This window comes from Heterodontus francisci, unplaced genomic scaffold, assembly GCF_036365525.1.
Source record: "Heterodontus francisci isolate sHetFra1 unplaced genomic scaffold, sHetFra1.hap1 HAP1_SCAFFOLD_61, whole genome shotgun sequence".
NCBI lineage: Eukaryota > Metazoa > Chordata > Chondrichthyes > Heterodontiformes > Heterodontidae > Heterodontus > Heterodontus francisci.
Genome location: NW_027141441.1, coordinates 5,009,514 through 5,024,135, shown reverse-complemented (window position 1 = coordinate 5,024,135; position 14,622 = coordinate 5,009,514). Strand labels below are relative to the sequence as shown.

The 14,622-nt window shown below is 43.4% G+C and overlaps 2 non-coding genes across 2 annotated transcripts; one reads left to right on the top strand and one right to left on the bottom strand.

Moving 5' to 3' along the window:
- Positions 1-7,061: 7,061 nt before the first annotated feature.
- Positions 7,062-7,152, bottom strand: trnar-ucu (transfer RNA arginine (anticodon UCU)). The gene is given in 2 exon segments: positions 7,062-7,097; positions 7,116-7,152. It is a non-coding gene; the product is annotated as a tRNA-Arg (tRNA).
- A 6,350-nt stretch (positions 7,153-13,502) lies between these two features.
- trnaf-gaa (transfer RNA phenylalanine (anticodon GAA)) lies at positions 13,503-13,575 on the top strand. The gene has a single exon. It is a non-coding gene; the product is annotated as a tRNA-Phe (tRNA).
- Positions 13,576-14,622: the final 1,047 nt, after the last annotated feature.

The following is a 14,622-nucleotide window of genomic DNA, read 5'->3' as shown; positions in this document are numbered from 1 at the left end:
GGAGTTCAGACATTTTAAATGTTGTATTTTATTTCTTAATTGTATGTAAGTTTTTAGCATGGCCTGATCAGAGTTCTTAAATTTACATCTGACTTTTTATTAACAAGATTGAAGTGTTTTTAAAAGATCTCTAAATATATATGACTTTTTATCAAGATTTACTTGGCTTCTTTGTAAAGACTCGAGTAAGATTGAAGTGACTTTTAAAAACTACATCTTATCCTTTAAAATCCTGCTTCCATGTAGATGACATTGGAAGATGACTTCAGAATAGCTTAGACTATCTTTCTAACGGGTACTGCAACAGCTTAAGACCTACTTTTCTGCAAAAGCTGGTGAATTACCTTCCGGGAGCGGAGAGGAGCGGAGCGGAGCAGACCTATATGGACCGATATGAGGAGAACGTTGAGAGCGGAGCCGACAAATCCAATCCGAGGATCGAGGCCCAGTCTCTTACCTTCCAGGAGTGCAGTGGAGATCTTCCAGTGTGCTGGAGTTTTGAAAAAAAGAAGCCAACTGTGATGTCAGAGGAGAGCTGCAAGGTGATTGGTTGGTGAGTCACTGCTGTTAGTGTATTTAAATATCATAAAGAAAAGGGCAACGTTTTTTAGTTGAAAAAAAACCTCTGCTGATAAGTTGAGTACTACTAAAGTGTTTTTTTTATTCAGTGTAACTTATGAAGGACTTTAGATTGTAGTGGGTAGAACAAGGCCCCGAGTGTCATTAGCATTTTTTAATTAAGGGAGTAACTAATTAATCTAAGGGTAAGTCATGGCAGGAGAACTCAGTCCCGTGATATGCTCCTCCTGCGCGATGTGGGGATTCAGGAACCCTCCCAGTCTCCATGACGACCATGTGTGCAGGAAGTGTATCCAGCTGCAGCTACTGGCTACTCGCATTATGGAGCTGGAACTGCGGGTGGTTTCACTGTGGAGCATCCACGAAGCTGAGGGTGTCATGGATAGCATGTTTAGTGAGGTGGTCGCACCGCAGGTAATGGATGCACAGGCAGAAAAGGGATGGGTGACCACCAGATGGAATAGTAGGAGCAGGCAGGTAGTGCAGGAGTCCCCTGTGGCCATCCCCCTCTCAAACAGAGATACTGCTTTGGTTACTGTTGGGGGGATGACCTCCCAGGGGAAAAGAGCAACAGCGCGGTCCGTGGCACCACAAAGGGTTCTGCCGCACAGCAGGGGAGGAAAAGGGGTGGAAGAGCTATTGTGATAGGGGATTCTATCATAAGGGGTGCAGATAGGCGTTTCTGTGGCCGCAAACGAGACTCCAGGATGGTATGTTGCCTCCCTAATACTAGGGTCAAGGATGTTTCTGAGCAGCTGCCGGAAATTCTGAAAGGGGAGGGTGTGCAGCCAGAGATCGTGGTCCATATTGGTACGAACGACATAGGCAGGAAGAGAGATGAGCTTCTGCAAAGTGAATATAGGGAGTTAGGCAGAAGGTTAAAGAGCAGGACCTCTAGGGTTGTAATCTCAGGATTACTCACTGTGACACGTGCTAGTGCGGGTAGGAATAGGAGGATTAGGCAAATGAATGCGTTGCTGAAGACTGGCGAAGGCGGGAGGGCTTCAGGTACTTGGATCATTGGGATCTCTTCTGGTGTAGAGGTGACCAGTACAAGAGGGACGGGTTGTATCTGAACTGGAAGGGGACCAATATCCTTGTAGGGAGATTTTATAGTAATACACTGGAGGGTTTAAACTAGTCTTGCAGCGGGGGTGGGACCCAAAGTAGTAGTCTCTCCGATGAGATAGTTGAGGCAAATGGAGAGGTTAAAGCAAGCAAGTCCAGTAGGCAGGCCAGGCAGGGGCAGGACAGGGAGCGTGGAAGGTCTGGTGGGCTAAACTGCATTTACTTTAATGCAAGTATCCTTACAGGTAAGGCAGATGAACTCAGAGCATGGATCGGTACATGGGATTGTGGTATTGTAGCTATTACGGAAACGTGGTTGAGGGATGGGCAGGACTGGCAGCTCAATGTTCCGCGGTACCGATCCTTCCGGCGTGACAGAGGTGGAGGTAAGAGAGGAGGGGGAGTTGCACTATTGATTAGGGAGGACATCACGGCAGTACTTAGAGAGGATATCCCGGGGTGAATGTCCAGTGAGGCCATACTGGTAGAATTTAGAAATAATAAAAGGGTGATCCCTTTGATGGGATTATACTATAGGCCCCCCAATAGTCAGAGGGAAGTGGAGGAGCATATATGTAGGGAAATCACAGATAGGTATAGGAATTATAGGGTTGTAATAGTAGGTGATTTTAACTTCCCTAATATTGACTGGGACTGCCTTAGTGCTAAGGGATCAGATGGGGAAGAATTTGTTAAGTGAGTCCAGGATAGTTTTCTGAAGCAGTACGTGGATGGCCCGACTAGAGAAGGGGCTACACTCGATCTCCTCTTAGGAAATGAGAATGGGCAGGTGGTTGATATGGCAGTGGGGGAGCACTTTGGGACCAGTGACCATAACTCTATGAGCTTCAAGGTAGTTATGAAAAAGAATAGGACTGGTCCTCAGGTTGAAGTCCTAAATTGGGGGAAGGCTAATTTCCAGGGCATCAGACAGGAACTCTCAAAAGTTGAATGGGAGAGGCTGTTTACAGGTAAAGGGACGTCTGGCAAGTGGGAGGTTTTTAAAAGTGAGATAGGAAGAGTTCAGGGCCAGCATGTTCCTGTTCGATGGAAGGGCAAGGCTGGCAAGTTTAGGGAACCTTGGTTGACGAGGGATATTGAGGGTCTGGTCAGGACAAAGAAGGAGGCATACGCCAGGTGTAGGCAGCTGGGATCGAGCGAGTCCCTCGAGAAGTATAGGGGATATAGCAGTATACTTAAGAAGGAAATTAGGAGGGCGAAAAGGGGCCATGAGATTTCCCTGGCAGATAAGATAAAGGAGAATCCTAAAAGATTATATAAGTGTATTAAGAGTAAAAGGGTAGCCAGGGAGAGAGTAGGTCCCCTTAAGGATCAGTGTGGCAATCTATGTGTGAAGCCACGCGAAATGGGCGAGGTCTTAAATGAATATTTCTCGTCTGTATTTACCGTGGAGAAGGTCATGGAAGCGAGTGAGTTCAAGGGAGGGAACAGCGATATCCTGCAGCATATCAACATTACAAAGGAGGAGGTGTTGGAGGTTTTGAAGCGCATTAAGGTGGATATATCCCCAGGGCCTGATCAGATGTATCCTACGATGCTATGGGAAGCAAGGGAGGAGATTGCTGGGGCGCTGGCAGAGATTTTTGTATTATCGTTAGCCACGGGCGAGGTACCGGAAGACTGGAGGATAGCTAATTTGTTAATTAATAAATTAAATAACAAATCATGTCGCCTCTTTCTCTTCTAAACTCTTTCGGAGACAAGCCCAGCTTGTCCAATCTTTCCTCGTAAGACAGCCCACCCATTCCATATATTAGTCTCGTAAACTTTCTCTGTACTACCTCCAATGCATTTACATCCTTCCGCAAATAAGGAGACCAGTACAGTACTCAGTACTGCAGAAGAGGTCTCACCAATGTCCTGTATAGCTGAAGCATAACCTCCCTACTATTGTATTCAATTCCCATGTTGATAAATGATAACATTCTATAGCTTTCCTAATTACATGCTGGACCTGCATACTAACCTTTTGCAATTCATGCCCTCGGACACCCAGATCCCTCTGCATCTCAGAGCTCTGCAATCTCTCACCATTTAGATAATATGCGATTTTATTCTTCCTGCCATAGTGGACAATTTCCGACTTTCCCACATTATACTCCATTTGCCAGGTCTTTGCCCAATCACTTAACCTATCGATATACCTTTGTAGCCCCCTTATGTCCTCTTCACAACCTACTTTCCTACCTATCTTTGTGATCAGCAAATTTAGCAACAATACCTTCGGTCCCTTCATCTCAGTCATTTATATAAATTGTAAAAAGTTGAGGCCCCAGCACAGATCCCTGTGGCACACCACTCGTTACTTCTTGCCAACCAGAATGTGACCCATTTATGCTGACTCTCTGTTTCCTGTCAGCTAGCCAATCTTCTATCCATGCCAATATGTTACCCCCGACACCATGAGCTTTTATTTTCTGCAATAACCTTTGATATGGCACCTTATCCTTCTGGAAATCGAAATACAATACATCCACTGGTTCCCCTTTATCCACAGCACATGTAACTCCCTCAAAGAACTCCAATAAATTGGTTAAACATGATTTCCCTTTCAAAAAACCATGTTGACTCTGCCTGATTACCTTAATTTTTTCTAAATGCCCTGCTATAACATCCTCTGTAATAGCTCCAAACATTTTCCCCTCAGACAAATGTTAAGCTAACTGGCCTGTCGTTTCCTGCTTTCTGTCTCCCTCCCTTTTTGAATAAATGAGTTACATTCACTCTTTTCCAATCTAACGGAACCTTCTCGAATCTAGGGAATTTTGGAATATTAAAACCAGCGCATCAACTGTCTCACTAGCCAATTCAGGACCTGGCGACTTGTCAACCCGCAGCTCCAACAATTTGTTTAGTACCACTTCCCTGGTGGTTGTAATTTTCTTGAGTTCCTCCATCCCTTCAATTTCCTGATATACGGCTAATACTGGGATGTTATTTGTATCCTCAATAGTGAAGACCGATGCAAAGTATCTGTTCAATTCATCTGCCATCTCTTAATTATCCATTATTAATTCCCCAGACACACTTTCTATTGGACCAACAGTCGCTTTGTTAACTCTTTTCTTTTTAAAATATCTATCGAAACTCTTACTAGTTGTCTTGAAATTTCTTGCGAGCTTTCTCTCATACTCTAATTTTACCTTCCTTATCAATCTTTTAGTCATTCTTTGCTGTTTTATTTATATTCTGTCCAATCTTCTGACCTGCCTCCCACCTTTGCACAATTATAGGCTTTTTCTTTAAGTTTGATAGTATCTTTAACTGTTTTCGTGAACCATGGATGGTGAGTCCCACCTTTGGAACTTTTCTTTCTCGTTGAAATGTATCTATTCTGTGTATTCTGAAATATCCCCTTAAATGTCTGCCACTGCATCTCTATTGACTTATCCCTTAACCTAATTTGCCAGTTCACTTTAGCTAGCTCTGCTTTCATGACCTTATAATTGCCCTTATTAAAATTTAAAATACTAGTCTGGGACCCACTCTCCTCTCCCTCAAACTGAATGTAAAATTCAATCATATTATAATCGCTACTACCTAGGGGCACCTTAACTATGAGGTCATTAATTAATCCTATCTCGTTGCACAATGCCAGGTCTAGTATAGCCTGCTCTCTGGTTGGCTCCAGAATGTATTGTTCCAAGAAATTATCCCCAAAACATTCTATGTATTCCTCATCTAGGCTACCTCTGCCCATCTGAATTTTCCAATCTATATGTAGATTAAAATCCCCCATAATTATCACAGTACCTTTCTGACAAGCTGCCATTATTTCCTTCTTTATATCCCATCCGACAGTGTGGTTAATGTTAGGTGGCCTGTACACCACTCCCATAAGAGACTTCTTGCCTTTATGATTTCTCATTTGTACTCAAACTGCTTCTGCATCCTGATCTCCAGAACTCAGGTCATCCCTCTCTATTACGCTAATACCATCATTAATTAACAGAGCTACCCCGCCACCTTTTCCTAGCTTCCTGTCCTTCCAAAATGCCATGTCACCTCCAATATTCACATCCCAATCTATGTCGCCCTGCAGCCATGTCTCTGTAATGACTATCAGATCGTACTTATTTATTCTATTTGTGCTCCCAGTTCATCTGTTTTGTTTCAAATGCTCCATGCATTCAGATACAGAGCATTTAGTTTTGTCCTTTTATTATTTTTGTCACATCTAGCCTTATCTGTCGATTTACTCTCAGATTTGTACATTCTGTCCCTTCCTGTCACAGTCTGTTTATCATTTCCCATATTTATAATTTTCTCTCTTGCCTTGTCTCTCCTCCTTGATTCACCATATCTTCCCAAATTTGATCCCTTGCCCCCACTATTCAGTTTAAAACCTTCTCTACTTCCCTCGTTATGTGGCTCGCTGGAACACCGACACCGGCACGGTTCAGGTGCCGACAGTCCCAACGGTACAGCCACCTCTTTCCCCAGTACTGGTGCCAATGCCCCACGAACCAGAACCCACTACTACCACACCAGTCTTTCAGCCGCACATTACTTTCTCTAATCTTATTTGTCCTATGCCAATTTGCACATGGCTCAGGTAATAATCCAGAGATGATTAACTTTGAGGTTCTGCTTCTTAATTTGGTGCCTAGTTCCTCATACTGACTTTGCAGAACCTCTATCCTTGTCCTGCCTATGTCTTTGGTACCGACATGGACCACGACGACTGGATCCTCCCCCTCCCATTGTATGTTTCGCTCCAGCCCTGAGCAGACGTCCTGAATCCTGGCACCGGCAGGCAACACAGCCGTCTGGACTCTTGCTTTTGCTGCAGAGAACAGAGTCAATCCACCTTATTATACTGTCCCCTACTACAACTACATTCCTTTTTTCTCCCTCTTTGAGCCACAAACACTTACTGCAGACGTGTTTGCCCTGGATCACACTGGCATCCAGGAACTCCCACATGCTGCAGCTGTGACACATCACCTGTCCTGTCATCCTTAACGTGTTTCAATGAACTACTTAAATATTTTATTCAATTATTCATTTTATTGCATATTTTATTAAACTTACCACTAGTTTGTTTACTATTTTAAACGTTAGGACTGAAATGGATCTTAATCACTTACCAGATGCGCATCAAGCAGGTCGGTTCTTCCAAACCAATCAACTACCTGCTTGCCTGTGATGTCACAGCTTACCAGATCCTCACCAAACAGCTCCTTCCACTGCACCGAAGAAAGAACCAAATCCTGTAAACTCACCCCAGCGGCTCTCTGTTTCCCTGCTCTCACTCTCCATTGTGACATCACTCCTCGATTTTTTTTCCCCTGCTCTGCTCCTCTCTCTCTCGCTGTGTCTCCGAGTCTGTGCTTTTGGCGCATTTCTTCATTTGTTGTTCCGTTGTGCTCCTCTGTGTCTGGTCCAAAACCTGACGCTGGTGGGACTTGAACCCACAACCTTTGAATATCGTCTTAATCATTATTTAGAAGTCCAACACGCTATCCATTGCGCCACAGAACCTCACATATTTTTATTAACATCACTAAGGCCTTTGATCTTGTCAGCAGAGACGGCCTCTTCAAGCTGCGATGGAACATAGGCTGCCCTCCTGACCTCTTCGGCATCATCTCTTCTTTCCACGAGAACATGCACAGTTCCATCAGTTACAATGGAGCAACATCGGACGCTTTCAAGATCAGCAGTGGGGTAAAGCAGGGCTGCGCGCTGGCGCCAACTCTCTTAGGAACAGAGGAACATAGGAGTAAGCTATTCAGCCCGTCGAGCCTGCTCTGTCATTCAATTCGATCATGGCTGATCACCTACCTCAAAGCCCCTTTCCCATGCTATCCCCATATCCCTTGATGTCATGAGTATCAAGATTTCTATCAATTTCTGTCTTGAACATGCTCAATGATTGAGCTGCCACAGCCCTCTGGGGCACAGTATTCCAATGATTCACCACCGTCTGAGTGAAGAAATTCCACCCATCTCAGTTTTAAATGGCCTACTCCTTATTCTGAGACGATGTCCTTTGGTTTTAGACTCACCAACCAGGGCAAACATCCTGTCTACATCCACACTGTCACGCCCTGTAAGAATTTTGTCAGTTTCAATCAGATCACCTCTCATTCTTCTAAACTTTAAGGAATACAGGCCCAGTTTCCTCATCAGACAATCCCACCATCCCAGGGATTAGTCTGGTGACATAAAAACAAGAAATGCTGGAACCACTCAGCAGGTCTGGCAGCATCTGTGAAAAGAGAAGCAGAGTTAATGTTTCAGGTCAGTGACCCATCTTCAGAACTGACATATATTAGAAAAGTCACAGGTTATAAGCAAGTGGGGTGGGGGTGGGGCAAGAGATAACAAAGGAGAAGGTGTAGATTGGACAAGGCCACATAGCTGACCAAAAGGTCATGCAGCAAAGGCAAACAATATGTTAATGGTGTGTTGAAAGACAAAGCATTAGTACAGATTAGGTGTTAATGGACTGAATATTGAACAGCAGGAAGTACAAACCTGAAAAAAAACAGTAGGTAAGCAAACTGAACAAACTGAGATGAAATGAAATAAATGCAAAAAAAAGATTAGTCTGTTGACCCTCTGTTTCACCACCTCTATGGCAAGTGTATCCTTAGTAAGATGAGGAGACTAAACTGTACACAATATTCCAGTGCGGATTCACCAAGGCTCCATACAATTGCAGCAAGACATCTTTACTCCTGTAATCAAGACCCCTCGTGTGGGTACAACATACCATTTGCCTTCCTAATTGATTGCTGCACCTGCACAAGAGCTTTTAGTGTCTCAGGAACAAGGACACCCAGGTCCCTTTGGACATCGACACTTCCCAACCTCTCACCATTTAAGAAATACTCTGTCTTTCTGTTTATTCTACCAAAGTGAATAACTTCACACTTATTCACATTATATTCCATGTTCTTGCCCATTCACTTAGCCTCTCCAGGTCCCCTGGAAGCCTCTCTGCATCCTCCTCACAACTCACACTTCACCGAGCTTTGTGTCGTCTACAAACTTGGAAATATTACATTTAATCCCCACATCCAAATCATTTATATAGGTTGTTAACAGCTGTGGCTCCAACACTGATCCTTGCAGTACCCCAATAGTAACAGCCTGCCATCCTGAGAAGGACCCGTTATTCCTGCTCTCTGTTTTCGGTCTGTGAACCAATTCTCAATCCATATCAGTATATTATCCCCAAGCCTATGTGCTCTAATTTTGTTTACTCACCTCCTGTGTGGGACCTTACCAAAGGAAAATACAAATACCACACATCCACTGGTTCTCCTTTATCTGTTCTATAGGTAACATCCTCAAAAATTTCAACAGGTTTTTCAAACCTGTTTTCCTTTTCATAAATCTATGTTGACTCTGCCCAATTATGTCATCATTTTCGAACTGTCCAGTTATCACATCCTTTATAATTGGCATATTCTTCTCCATGCTGCTATTGTACACTTTCAATTACTCAGATATAGGTGTTCACCTGCACATCAGAGCTGACGACAAGCTGTTCAACTTGGCAAGACTGTGCGCCAAGACCAAAGTGGGTAAATTCCTAGTCTGTGACTTGCTATTTGCTGATGATGCTGTGCTGACATCCCATAATGAAGTTCAGTCACAGCAGCTTGGAGATCGGTTCTCCCTGGCCTGCAAAGAGTTTGGACTGACAATCAGCATCAGGAAGATGAAAGTTACGGGCCAGGACGTAGAGACTCCACTTTCCATCAACATCGACAACCTCACTTTGGAGGTTGTCAACAGCTTCACATACCTTCAATCAACAATCACCAGCAATCTGTCCCTTGATACTGAAATCAGCACCAGGATTGCCAATGCTGCAGCTGTCATGTCAAAGTTGAGAAGACAAGTGTGAACCGACAGCAAACTGACCGAAAATACAAAGCTCCACGTGTACCAGGCTTGTGTTCTCAGCACCGTCCTTTATAGTAGAGAAGCATCAACAACTTATACAAGCCAAAAAAAGCGGCTGTACAGCTTCCACCTCCACTGCCTCAGATGGATACTGGGCATCTCCTGGCAGGACAGAGTGCCGAATGCGGAAGTACACCAGCGTGCAGGGATCCGCAGCATGTTTCCCCTCTTGAGTCAGCGGTGACTCTGTTGACTGGGCCAAATGGATGACGGTCACATTGCCAAATACATGCTCTCTGGTGAGCTTGCTATCAGCATGAGATCAACAGGTCATGGAAAAAAATCAAGTCCTTTGGAGAGGTTTGAGTTAATTCAGGAGAGTGGGCATGGATTTATCAATGGGAGTTCATGCTTGACTAATCTAACTGCATTTGTTGATAAACTATCTGAGAATATTGATGAAGGGAATGCAGTGGATGTTGTTTATATGGATGTTACGAACGCATTTTATAAAGTACCACATAAACGGGTGGTTAACAAAATTGGGGTTCATGGATTAGGAGGGTCAGTGTCCATTTGGAGAGTAAATTGTTTTAAAGACTGAAAACAGCGAGTCATATTAAATGGTTCTTGGTCAGACTGGAGGATAGTCGACAGTGGTGTTCCCCAAGGGTCAGTGCCAGAACCACTGCTTTTTTTGCTAAAGGTAAGTGACTTGGATCTTGGAATACAGAGTAGAATCTCAAAATATGCCGATGACACCAAACTTGGAGGAGCGGCAAACAGTGAGGATGATATGAACTGCCTGCAACAGGACAGTGACAGGCTAGCAGAATGGGCAGACAGGTGGCAGATGGAATTTAATAGTGACAAGTGTGAGGTGATGTATTTTGGCATAAGGAATAGGGAGAGGCAATATATACTTAATGGCACAGTTATAAAGAGTGAGCTGGAATAGAGGGATTTGGGGTTCATGTGCATCAATCTTTGAAGGAGGCAAGTCATATTGCGAGAGTGGTTCGCAAAGCATATGGGATCTTGGGCTTTATAAATAGAGGCATTGAGTACAAAAGCAGGGAAGTTATGCTGAACCATTATAAAACTCTGGTTAGGCCCCAATTGGAGTGTTGCTTCCAGTTCTGCTCAGCAGACTTTAGAAAGAATGTGAGAGTCCTTGAGAGGACGCAGAGGCGATTTACCAGAATGGATCCAGGGATGGGGGATTTTAGTTACAAGGTTAGGTTGGAAAAGCTAGGATTATTCTGCCTTTCTCAAAGGAGATTGAGTGGAGAATTGATAGAGGTGTATAACAACTCCAGAGAACAGGCAATCCTGGACTGGGTATTGTGTAATGAGAAAGGATTAGTTAACAATCTTGTTGTGTGGGGTCCCTTGGGGAAGTGCACCCATAATATGATAAAATTCTTCATTAAGATGGAGAGTGAGAGAGTTGATTCCGAGACTCGGGTCCTGAATCTAAACAAAGAAAACTATGAAGGTATGAGGCGGGAGTTGGCTATGATAGATTGGGGAACGTTACTTAAAGGGTTGACAGTGGATAGGCAATGGCTAGCATTTAAAGAGCGCATGGATGAATTACAACAATTGTTCATTCCTGTCTGTGCAAAAGTAAAACAGGAAGGGTGGCTCAACTGTGGCTTACAAAAGAAATTAAGGAAAGTATTAGATCCAAGGAGGAGAAATATAAAATGGCCAGAACAAGCAGCAAACCTGAAGATTGTGAGCAGTTTGGAATTTAGCAGAGGAGGACAAAAGGATTGATTAAGAAGGGGGAAATAGAGTATGAGAGTAAGCTAGCAGAGAACATAAAAACTGACTGTAAAAGCTTCTATAGATATGTGTAGAGAAAAAGATTAGTGAAGACAAATGTGGGCCCTTTACAGTCAGAAACGGGGGAATTTATAATGGGGAACAAAGAAATGGCAGACCAATTAAATACATACTTTGGATCTGTCTTCACAAAGGAGGATACAAATTATCTCCCAGAAATGTTGGGGAACATAGGGTCTAGTGAGAAGGAGGAACTGGATGAAATCAGTATTAGTAGGGAATGTTTGGGAAATTGATGGGATTGAAGGCCGATAAATCCCCAGGGCCTGATAATCTACATCCCAGAGTACTTAAGGAAGTGGCCCTTGAAATAGCAGATGCAGTTCTGGTCTTTTTTCAAAATTCTATCGACTCTGGAACAGTTCCAATGGATTGGACGGTAGTTAATGTAACTCCACTATTTAAAAAAAGAGGCAGAAAGAAAACAGCGAATTATATACCGGTTAGCCTGACATCAGTCGTGGGGAAAATGCTGGAGTCCATTATAAAAGATGTAATAGCAGAGTGCAATAATAACTCGTCTCCACTCCTAGTATTTCTAAATCCCACACATTCACTATAATGTGAACAATTATTTCCTGTTGTGTCTCTCTCAGATTTGTAAACTTCACTGTATTGGAGTGAGGTGACATCTACTGGCAGAAAGCAAGAACTGCAATCAAACAGCAGAAACTCCACAGTCTGTCAGGGTGAAAGAAACATTGCAATGTGAGGCAACAGCGAAGTGGTTTGATTGGGTAGATGGAGACATGATTCCACTTGTGGTGGTGTGTGAAGCAAAGGCCAGAAATACAAAATTTTCATTAATAAAAGAAATGAGGAATTCATGAAAAATGTAGTAACGGAGTGAATGGTTAGAATGTGGATAGAATAGAAAGTGAGATTGGATGGACAGAAGCAGTCTGAAAGGATGGCTGAAACAAAAGGTGAGTGCCCTGAAATGTTAACTGTGTTTCTCACAGCACAGATGCTGCCAGAGCTGCTGAACATTTCCAGCACTTTCTGTTTTTATTTCAGCATTTGCAGGATGTTGCTTTGATCTGAAAAAAAATGGATGATTGGCTGGGGGGTTCCAGTGAAATTCCACAGCAGCTAATAAAATTTGACCTGTCAGTGGCTCGTTGGTCTAGGGGTATGATTCTTGTTTTGGGAGTATGGTTAATTAACATGCGAGAGATCCCGGGTTCAAGTCCCGGACGAGCCCTGGTCTGCTGGCATTTTTAGATTAAGGTTATCTATTGGTTTCAGCCTTGCAGAAGGTGGAATTGACTTCCCTCCGGAGCTGGCTTGAGGACCAGACAATTGGATTCAAAGAGCTTGTCGACAAAATTGTAATTAACTCAATGTACAGATAACCAACTGGGAATATAACGTTGTTGCAGTAATTGAGACCTGACTCCAAAAACAACAGGACTGGGTTCTGGACTGGAATGGAATGGAATTCTTCAGTGTTTCTGTTGTTTGGCTTGCATTGACTCATCGATTTTCTTGTTTTTCACTTTGTCGATGCCTTTGAATAATTGTGGATCCTTCTTCAGGGTGTCTTCTTTCACCAGGTAGTTCTGACTTCTGATGATGTTGATTGTAATCAGCTTCAATTCGCTGATAGTTTTGGAAGTGAGCAGATTTCCTTTGCTTGAGTCTGCAACATGGAACTCAGTCTGACATGTGGACCCATGGGAGGATTTGAATGCCACCCCTGCCTTGGAGTTGCATCCATCCAATAAGAGACCGAGTAGAAGTGACAGTTCTGTCAGTCGAATATGAGACTTTTAATGGCAGGGTTGTGAGTTTGAGTGCCATTCTGTTTTTCCCTTTTGTAAGGCTTCATGAGCAGAGAGTACAGGGAGTGGTTGAAATGAGCAAGTCTCGCTTTGATTCAGGTTTCTTACCTCTCAGCAGCATCTCACTATGAAAGATTGAATTTGATCTCATTTCATTCTCAGCACGGGGTCTGTGCGGCTCAGTGGCACTTCTGGCTGTCTCCCGCTTCACAATCCATCAGTACTGAGAAAGCAATGGGGAATATTACTCACATGTTGTGTTCTTTAATTTTTTGGAAAACTTGAATGTATGTATTTTCTTCCAAAACAAGGACACCAAGCCACTGTTAATGTAGGGCTGAAATAGCTCAGTTGGGAGAGCGTTAGACTGAAGATTTAAAGGTCCCTGATTCAATCCCGGGTTTCAGCAATTTTGCTTCCTTATGCGTCCCTTGCCTTGGTTCTGATTTTCCGGTTGCACAATTTACTTTGAGATTATTTACCAAGCACCAGTGGATTGAATTTGAGAAACAACACAGAGTCATTTACAGCACAGAAGGTGGTCGTTTGGCCTATCACGTCAATGCTGGCTCTCCCGGAGCAATCTAGTCAGTTCCACTCACCTGCTCGGTCCCTTTCCTCCTGCAAGTTTCTTTCCTTCAAGTATCCATCTAATTTCCTTTTCAAATCATTGATTGTCTCTGCTTCCACCACACTCGTGGGCCAAGACATTACTACCCACAGCATAAAAAATTCCACCTCATCAAGGATGGGAAATACTTATATCTTCTATATTTGCTTATTCTCTATTTCTATGAGAATAGACTGACAATCAACATGAAAGGAAACCCAAAAATCTGAGAGCAGCATGTAAATGATAAGTGGGTAGTAAGAGGTTGAGTCGGGCCTATGAGGGACAAAAAGGATAATATAAGCTTCGAGGTGCAGGGCAATGTTAATCTACTTAATGAGTACTTTGTATCAGTGATCACTGAGGAAGTGGAATTTGACAAAATGTCAGTCGAAGTGAAGAGAGTAGAGTCAATGGAGAGGGTACAAATTGAGAGAGGGAGGTTTTAAAAAGGCTGGCTGTGCTTAGGGAAGATAAATCACCTGGTCCGGATGGCTCACATCCCAGGTTGCGAAAGGAAATGCGGATGCAGATCACGGAAGGGCTTGCTATAGTCTTCCAATCTTCCCTGGATACGGGTGAGGTGCCAGAGGATTAAACAGTGGCAAATGCGACACCCTTATTCAAGAAAGGGTGTAAGGACAGTCCGGGTAACTACAGGCTAGTTAGATTAACAGCAGCGGTGGGTAAGGTTTTAGAAAGAATAATCAGGGTAAAAAATCAACAGTCACTTGGAGAGGTTCGAGTTAATTAAGGAGAGTGAGCATGGATTTATAAATGGGAGTTCATGCTTGACTAATCTAACTGCATTTTTTGATGAACTAACAGAGCAGGTTGATGAAGGGA